The sequence below is a fragment of the Lissotriton helveticus genome, chromosome 9 (assembly GCF_964261635.1).
Source record: "Lissotriton helveticus chromosome 9, aLisHel1.1, whole genome shotgun sequence".
Taxonomy (NCBI): Eukaryota; Metazoa; Chordata; class Amphibia; order Caudata; family Salamandridae; genus Lissotriton; species Lissotriton helveticus.
The window spans coordinates 19,488,638-19,498,128 of record NC_136070.1 but is presented as its reverse complement, the minus strand read 5'-3'; positions in this window follow the sequence as shown (position 1 = coordinate 19,498,128).

Sequence of the window (9,491 nt, the reverse complement as noted above, 5' to 3'; positions counted from 1 at the left end):
CTCCTCCCTTTCCGGCTACAAATTAAATAGAGATAAATCCGAAGTAAAACCACTTAATGTCCACACTTCGAGAGAAGTGCTGGGTGATTCCGGCCTAATCTGGCAAACAGGAGTGATTAAATATTTGGGGATTGAGTTCACAGATGAGATATTGAGCACCCTTAAACATAACGGAAACAAAACCCTGGACAAAATCAAAAGTTTGTTGGACGGATGGTCACCCCGTTTTATCACCTGGTGGGGCCGTATTGAAACCATAAAAATGATGATATCCCCCCTGGTTAACTACCTCGTCACGATGCTCCCACTAATCCTCTCCAAAGAATTCCATACCAAATTGGATAAAAACATCTCGGCATTTCTTTGGCAGGGCAAAAAAGCCAGAATCAGTTTAAAAAAACTTCGATTGGATAAAAAGCTAGGAGGAGTCAACCTGGCGGATTACAAAATTTACCAAATCGCCTTTTAGCAAAACAGGGGTCACACTGGATATCCTCCCAGCCTGATTATAGCCCAGTATGGCTCTCTGTGGAAAAGTCAATACTGAAGGGTCTCAACCCCTGCGCCCTACTCACCGTCAAACCCCGTCCCAACCTAGGTCCGGGCCCTATCTTCAAGAACTCTAAAATGGCTCTTTTAAAAGTCAGTAACTACCTGCCACAACAATTCCGACACTCGTATTGGGAGTCATTATGGCACAATACCGCCATTACATACAAAGGGAAACCTCTAAATTACCCCTCCTGGATAGACAGTGGTATCATATTCCCTCACCAACTCATCGAAAACGCGCTCCCACTAACCTTTAAAGACATTCAGGATAAGTTCCGACTCCATAATGTTGAATTCTATAACTTCTTACACATTAAAGTAGCACTAGCGAAGGCTAACCTGAGGGCTGACACTCCCTCCCTCCCAGGCTTAATCACCTCCCTTAACAAATTGGGGCACCAAGTCTCTAGACTGTATAAATTAATGCGACCACAATCGTCCTCCCTAAATGCACCCCTCCAACGCTACTGGGTTTCATTCTCCTCCACACCTAACTCAGAAGCAATCTGGGCCAGTACTTGGGTGTCCACCACTCGCCACAAAATATGCCCTACACTATCACAGACCAAGTTCTGGCTCCTACATAAGGCCTTCTGGACACCTAGGAGGTTGTTTCTGCATAAAATCAAGTCCGACGACACGTGTTGGAATTGTACAGGTGAGGGAGGAGATCTGGAACACCTAATCTTCAAATGCCCCTGTGTTACCTCCTATTGGGACAGAATCTTTGGTTTTATAAATAAAGTCCTCCATATCACCCTACCAAGAGAATTTTCAACGCTTGTTCTAGGTTTTGCCAAAGCCGTCACACTCAATGATGATGACAAAGCCCTACTGGACCTGTTGCTGACGGCTGCGGTTAAAATCATACTAAATAACTGGAAAAGCACTAACAAAGCTTCTTTTCCCCACTGGTTGAACTGGGTCTCTCACTTGAGAGGTGCTGACAATATATCCTTAACCTCTACCCCATGGAAACCGCCACTCAGGAAAATCTGGTCCTCACTAGACGATCACTTTGACGCATACAAACCTCCTTGAAGCTTGGTTACTTGGCACTCAGAGCGTTTCATACCGTAGGGTTCACTGCCTATGCCTCTGTACGACTGTCACTCTAAGCTTTGTACATTCATCGTCACAGTTTGATAATTCCATCTTCCCTATGTACTATAGGTTTTACTCATGATGCTTCTGCTCTTGTGTGGTGGTGCCAATTTCTTTCCAGGTCATGTTATACAAGCCATCGTGTAACCTTGGACGCAACTCTCCTCTATCTGCCTGCTGGACACTATATGTGGATCCTTGTTTGTTTTACTGGACTCGATTTGTTTTGCTAGTACCAAATTTTTATATTCATAATCTTATGATTTTTCTTTTACTGTACTGTAATTAATCTTATTGAAATTGACTATTTCTTGTACTGATGTATCTCTTTGTAGCTCCTAATAAAAATCATTGAACACAAAAAAAAAAATCTGGCTATTGTGGAAAGTCTCCTTAACAACCTAAAATCGGGCTCCCCTCTGGATGCTGCACCTCCGGCGGTTCTTAAACAGGTATCGGGGACGGTATGCCCGGCGATAATGCAGGTCATTAACGCGTCTCTGGCCTCAGGAGTAGTGCCCCCCAACTGGAAAAAGGCAAAGGTCAGGGCCCTGCTAAAAAAAACTAGTTTGGACCCTGAAGACCTGGCGAACTATAGGCCTATTTCATTGCTACCGGGTCTCAGCAAAATAGCTGAAAAACACGTGAATCAGGCCCTCTCTTCTTTTGTTGAGTCTACAGGTTCATTACATTCTGCCCAGACTGGGTTTAGATCCAAGCAAGGAACAGAGACGGCTTTGGTGGCGGTGGTGGAGGCAGTCAGAGGCATTGTGGATGCGGGAGGCTGCGCTGCGGTGGTCCTGCTGGACCTCAGCGCAGCCTTCGACACTGTGAACCACTCTCTCCTGCTGCACCGGCTACGTCTTGCAGGGGTTTCTGGATTGGCCCTTAAATGGCTCCATTCCTTTCTATCGGATAGATGCTTCTCCGTTTCTGAGGAAGAGGTGTCATCGAGCCAACTGCAATTGAATCACGGCATTCCCCAGGGATTATCACTCAGCCCCACCTTGTTCAACATTTACATGAGACCTTTGGCTAAGGTGGTGCTCCCCTGGGGAATTCAACTTGTCACCTACGCCGATGACACGCAGCTGGTTGTTTCTTTGGCGAGGGACGATGCTTTAGATGAGGGGATCAACAATCTGACCCCGTGTCTCACCAAAGTCCTGGAATGGATGACTTCCTCTTTTTTAAAGCTAAATGGGGCCAAAACGGACATTATGCTTTTGGGCTACACAGCCCCAATCAACTTGGACCCATGGTGGCCGCATTGTCTGGGACCCCCTCCGGTGCCTAAGACCCAACTAAAAAGCTTGGGGGTCTGGCTGGACTCCTCCTTAGGATTCCAATACCAGGCCAAGAAGGTGGCCGCGACCTGCTATGGATTGATGCGAGTGCTTAAAAAAGTCCTAGATCTTCTTCCATTTGAGGCCAGACGCGAACTGGTCCAGTCGTTGATTCTTTCGTGATTGGACTATGCTAATGCCATCTATATGGGGGCCCCAGCAGGTACCATAAAAACTCTGCAATCTGTGCAGAACTGTGCAGCTCGCCTGCTCATGAAAGTCCCTAAACGATGCTCGGTTAGGGCCTCAATTCGGTTGCTTCACTGGCTACCAATTCAGGAAAGGATTGTGTTCAAGACCTTGTGTTTAGCGCACAAGTCCATCCATAATGCTGGCACTTCTATTCTTGATCCCCTGTTTCGCCGCCATCAATCGGTGAGATCTCTTAGATCTAACCAGCAAAATCTGCTGGTAGTACCCAGGGTGAAGCTGGCCCGGATGGGCGGACGCCTGCTTTCTGTCCAAGCTGCCAAAGGATGGAATAAACTCCCAGACAACATCAGGCATGAATTGAACCACCTGGCTTTCAGGAAGCGATTAAAGACATTCTTGTTTCAATAATGTCCTCCTTAACGTCCTCCGGTCTTACAGCGCTGGGATGCTCTAGGGTAGCCATGCGCTCTACAAGAAAGTATTCATTCATTCATTCATTCTCCATGCCATGGGCCACATGTGTACTTCTCCATGCCATGGGGCACACATGTTCTTCTCCACTCCATAGGCCACATGTGCACTTCTCCGGGCCATGGGTCACACGTGTTCTCCACGCCATGAGCTACATCTGCACTTCTCCATGCCATGAGTCACACATGCACTTTTCCATGCCATGGGGCACACATGTTCTTCTCCAGGCCATGGGCCACATCTGCACTTCCCCATGCCATGGGGCACATGTGTTATTCTCCACGCCATGGGCCACATCTGCACTCCTCCATGCCATGGGTCACACGTGTTCTTCATGCCATGGGTCACACATGCACTTCTTCATGCCATGGGCCACACATGCACTTCGCCATGCCATGGGCCATGCATTCACTTCTCCATGCTATGGGCCACATGATCTTCTCCATGCCATGGCCCATACATGTTCTTGTTGCCATGGGCTACATCTGCATGCCATGCCATGGGTCACACGTGTTCCTCTCCAGGCCATGGATCACACATGCACTTCTCCATGCCATGGGCCACACGTGGCACTTCTCCATGCCATGGGGCACACATGTTCTCCTCCATGCCATGGGTCATATGTGCACTTCTCCATGGCAAGGGTCACACATGCACTTCTCCATGCCTAGGGGCACAGATGTTCTTCTCGGTGCCATGGGCCACATCTGCACTCCTCCATGCTATGGGTCACACATGTTCTTCTCCATGCCATGGGCCACACATGCACTTCTCCATGCCATGGGCCACATCTGTTCTTCTCCATGCCATGGGCCACATGTGTACTTCTCCATGCCATGGGGCACAAATGTTCTTCTTCCTGCCATAGGCCATATGTGCACTCCTCCGGGCCATGGGTCACACGTGTTCTTCTCCACGCCATGAGCTACATCTGCACTTCTCCATGCCATGAGTCACACATGCACTTTTCCATGCCATGGGGCACACATGTTCTTCTCCAGGCCATGGGCCACATCTGCACTTCTCCATGCCATGGGCCACATCTGCACTTCCCCATGCCATGGGTCACACATGTTCTTCTCCACGCCATGGGGCACAGATGTTTTTCTTGGTGCCATGGGTCACACATGCACTTCTCCATACCATGGGTCACACATGTTCTTCTCCATGCTATGGATCACACATGCACTTCTTCATGCCATGGGCCATGCATGCACTTCTTCATGCCATGGGCCATGCATGCACTTCTTCATGCCATGGGTCACACATGCACTTCGCCATGCCATGGGCCACATCTGTACTTCTCCATGCCATGGGTCATGTGTTCTTTTCCATGCCATGGGTCACACGTGTTCTTCTCCACGCCATGAGCTACATCTTCACTTCTCCATGCCATGGGTCACACATGCACTTCTCCATGCCATGGGTCCCACATGCACATTTCCATGCCATGGGTCACACATGCACATCTCCATGCCATGGGCCACATCTGCACTTCTCCATGCCATGGGCCACATCTGGACTTCTCCATGCCATGGGGCATACATGTTCTTCTCCCCGCCATCGGCCACATCTGCACTTCTCCATGCCATGGGTCACACGTGTTCTTCTCCATGCCATGGGTTACACATGCACTTCTCCATGCCATGGGGCACACGTGTTCTTCTCCTCGCCATGGGCCATCTGCACTTCTCCATGCCATGGATCACACATGCACTTCTCCATGCCATGGGTCACACGTGTTCTTCTCCATGCCATGGGTCAACCAGGGCAAAATGTTGAAGTCTCTCAATAAAAAACATACATACTACAAGTGTTAGTACAGGGAACTTATGTTCCGACATATGAGAAAGACAACCTGAACCAGGACTGCGTGGTAAGGGTCATCGGTAGTGGCTTCATGCGCACAGTGATTGTCCAGGAGCCCTCACAGGCCTATCTAGGAAGTGTCGCTCAGCAATGCGGATTGCAAGACTCACCAACTAGTCAGACCCAAAGGACAGATGTTCCTTCACAAACTGAGACCGCAGGACAGATGTGTCTTCACAAACTCAAGACCGCAGGAAAGATGTGTCCTCACAAACTCAAGGCAGCAGGACAGATGTGTCTTCACAAACTCTCGGCCGCAGGACAGATGTGTCTTCACAAACTCAAGTCCGCAGGACAGATGTGTTTTCACAAACTCAAGGCTCCAGGACAGATGTCTTCACAAACTCACGCCGCAGGACAGATGTGTCTTCACAAACTCAAGACCGCAGGACAGATGTGTCTTCACAAACTCAAGGCCGCAGGACAGATGTGTCTTCACCAACTCAAGGCCGCAGGACAGATGTGTCTTTACAAACTCAAGGCCGCAGGATGGATGTGTCTTCACAAACTCAAGGCCGCAGGACAGATGTGTCTTCACAAACTCTAGGCCGCGGGACAGATGTGTCTTCACAAACTCAAGACCGCAGGACAGATGTGTCTTCACAAACTCAAAGCCGCAGGACAGATGTGTCTTCACCAACTCAAGGCCGCAGGACAGATGTGTCTTCACAAAGTGAAGGCCGCAGGACAGATGTGTCGTCACAAACTCAAGACCGCAGGACAGATGTGTCTTCATAAACTCAAGGCCGCAGGACAGATGTGTCTTTACAAACTCAAGGCCGCAGGACGGATGTATCTTCACAAACTCAAGGCCGCAGGACAGATGTGTCTTCACAAACTCAAGGCCGCAGGACAGATGTGTCTTCACAAACTCAAGGCCGCGGGACAGATGTGTCTTCACAAACTCAAGGCCGCAGGACAGATGTGTCTTCACAAACTCAAGGCCGCAGGACAGATGTGTCTTCACAAACTCAAGGCCGCAGGACAGATGTATCTTCACAAACTCAAGGCCGCGGGACAGATGTGTCTTCACAAACTCAAGGCCGCGGGACAGATGTGTCTTCACAAACTCAAGGCCGCAGGACAGGTGTGTCTTTACAAACTCAAGGCCGCAGGATGGATGTGTCTTCACAAACTCAAGGCCGCAGGACAGATGTGCCTTCACAAACTCTAGGCCGCGGGACAGATGTGTCTTCACAAACTCAAGACCGCAGGACAGATGTGTCTTCACAAACTCAAAGCCGCAGGACAGATGTGTCTTCACCAACTCAAGGCCGCAGGACAGATGTGTCTTCACAAAGTGACGGCCGCAGGACAGATGTGTCGTCACAAACTCAAGACCGCAGGACAGATGTGTCTTCATAAACTCAAGGCCACAGGACAGATGTGTCTTTACAAACTCAAGGCCGCAGGACGGATGTGTCTTCACAAACTCAAGGCCGCAGGACAGATGTGTCTTCACAAACTCAAGGCCGCAGGACAGATGTGTCTTCACAAACTCAAGGCCGCAGGACAGATGTGTCTTTACAAACTCAAGGCTCCAGGACAGATGTGTCTTCACAAACTCAAGGCCGCAGGACAGATGTGTCTTCACAAACTCAAAGCCGCGGGACAGATGTGTCTTCACAAACTCAAAGCCGCGGGACAGATGTGTCTTCACAAACTCAAAGCCGCAGGACAGATGTGTCTTCACAAACTCAAGGCCGCAGGACAGATGTGTCTTTACAAACTCACGGCCGCAGGACGGATGTGTCTTTACAAACTCAAGGCTCCAGGACAGATGTGTCTTCACAAACTCAAGGCCGCAGGACAGATGTGTCTTCACAAACTCAAGGCCGCGGGACAGATGTATCTTCACAAACTCAAGGCCGCAGGACGGATGTGTCTTCACAAACTCAAGGCCGCAGGACAGATGTGTCTTCACAAACTCAAGGCCGCAGGACAGATGTGTCTTCACAAACTCAAGGCCGCAGGACAGAAGTGTCTTCACAAACTCAAGGCCGCAGGACAGATGTGTCTTCACAAACTCAAGGTTGCAGGACAGATGTGTCTTCACAAACTCAAGGCCGCGGGACAGATGTGTCTTCACAAACTCAAGGCCGCAGGACAGATGTGTCTTCACAAACTCAAGGCTGCAGGATAGATGTGTTTTCACAAACTCAAGGCCACGGGACAGATGTGTCTTCACAAACTCAAGGCCGCAGGACAGATGTGTCTTCACAAACTCAAGGCCGCGGGACAGATGCTGGGCTCTGACTGTTCCTCAGAGTTCAGTAAGGCCGGATTTCTATACTGACTCCAACCACAATCCCCTTGATGTTTGGTGAAGGATACGCTCTTCTGAAAATGAATGTATACTTTCCTTTCACCAGCCCAGGGGGCATGATCCTGCATTGATTGCTTCCTGCTCCGTGGGCCCTCACTCGAGCGGACAACCTTGTGGGAATATTAACCACCACTCGGGTGATTGCTAGAACTCTTACTGGGTCAGGCTCCACCTCTTGAGGGATTCTGACTCTTCCAAGTCTAGCCAATCAGAAGATCAAGACCTCTCGAGTGCACCCTTGCAAGGCTATGAAGACAACATCCATTCAGTCTCAAATCCTATGATGAGTGAGCGGGAGAAACCACCTACCGAATGCCGTTGAAAGGCCCAAGCTTCCTGTTTGGAAGCCAAGATTGACAAGGCCGCTCACTCCCAGAGGAATTATTCCCAATGGTTAAATCCCTAACTGCATCAAAGTCTGGCCGTAACTGCCCAGAACTCACGGTCGCACCTTGCAATGATCTGGCAAAGTTTTTTTTTTTTAATTCTCCGACATCTGCTGTTCTGTTCAAAGTACAGAGTGCAGCGAACCCCATCCCAGAGATGGACATTGGGCGCACCCAGAGAATGCCTTACAAACACCCCAAGCTTACTAGGGAACTCCCAACACTTTTGAGTAAAGTGAGATCTGGCTCCCCTCTAGCCTCCTCCCCCACACTCCTTCCAGGAGCAGAATGTATTTTTCCAGCTCTCCTGGGTCTTCTTAACATTTCACTAACTACTGGCATTGTCCCCCCTGCGTGGAAACATGCAGTGGCAAAACCATTTAAAAAACAATCTGGACCCTCGTCCAGGGAACTAGAGGCCTAAATCCCTGCTTCTGGCAGTGGGTCACATATTAGAAAAGTAAGTAAGCCAAAATCCTTCCCTATTCATGGAGGAAGATTTCCGTCCTCACCCTACACAGACAGGGTTCTGCCCACAACACACCACTAAGACCCACTCTTGGCGGTCACGGAAGAGCTTAAGATGCCCCTGGACCGGGGACGGTTTGCAGCAGCACGTCTGCCCATCTCCCCTTCACGAGTGGGCATATGTGCCAGTGGCTGAAGCATGGGGGGCAACATTGGGCTTCTTTCCTTCGGGTCTACAGGGCAATCTTTCCTTGAAAAAATACTCCTGCCCTGCTCTTTTTCAAGTCCTATGAGTGGTTTCTAAGGTTAAACACTGGGTGTTCCTCATGAAAAAGAAATGTCCTCTAAACTCCAAATCAGTAAGATTAAAAGCTGTACTGTTTAGTTTCAACAGTGACACCACTTCATGCCAACCTTTAATTGCGAAAATACGGATCTCTGCTCTGTGCGGCCCCAGTAATCTCCCGCTTGGAGTCCTGTGATGAACTGGACTCTCTGGTGTGATCCTTTCTATGCACCCAGGGATAAAATGACTGAGCCAAGTGATCTGTGGCTTTAAAAGCTGAGATCTTTTCTCTCGGGCAGAAAACCCTTGAACCCATTGCCAATCGAGGACCTAATGTTTTTTAAGATCTCGTGCATTTGAGGAGGCACCTCATTGATTTTGAGTATTAGCTGTTTTGATTTTTATAAAATGTATAATATTGTTGTACTTTTATGGAATTCTTACTGAATAAAGTTTACAATGAAGCTGATGATGGTAGGGCTCCATCTCATCCAAAGAAAACCTTCCTTTTTTGTCAACTCGAGGGGTGC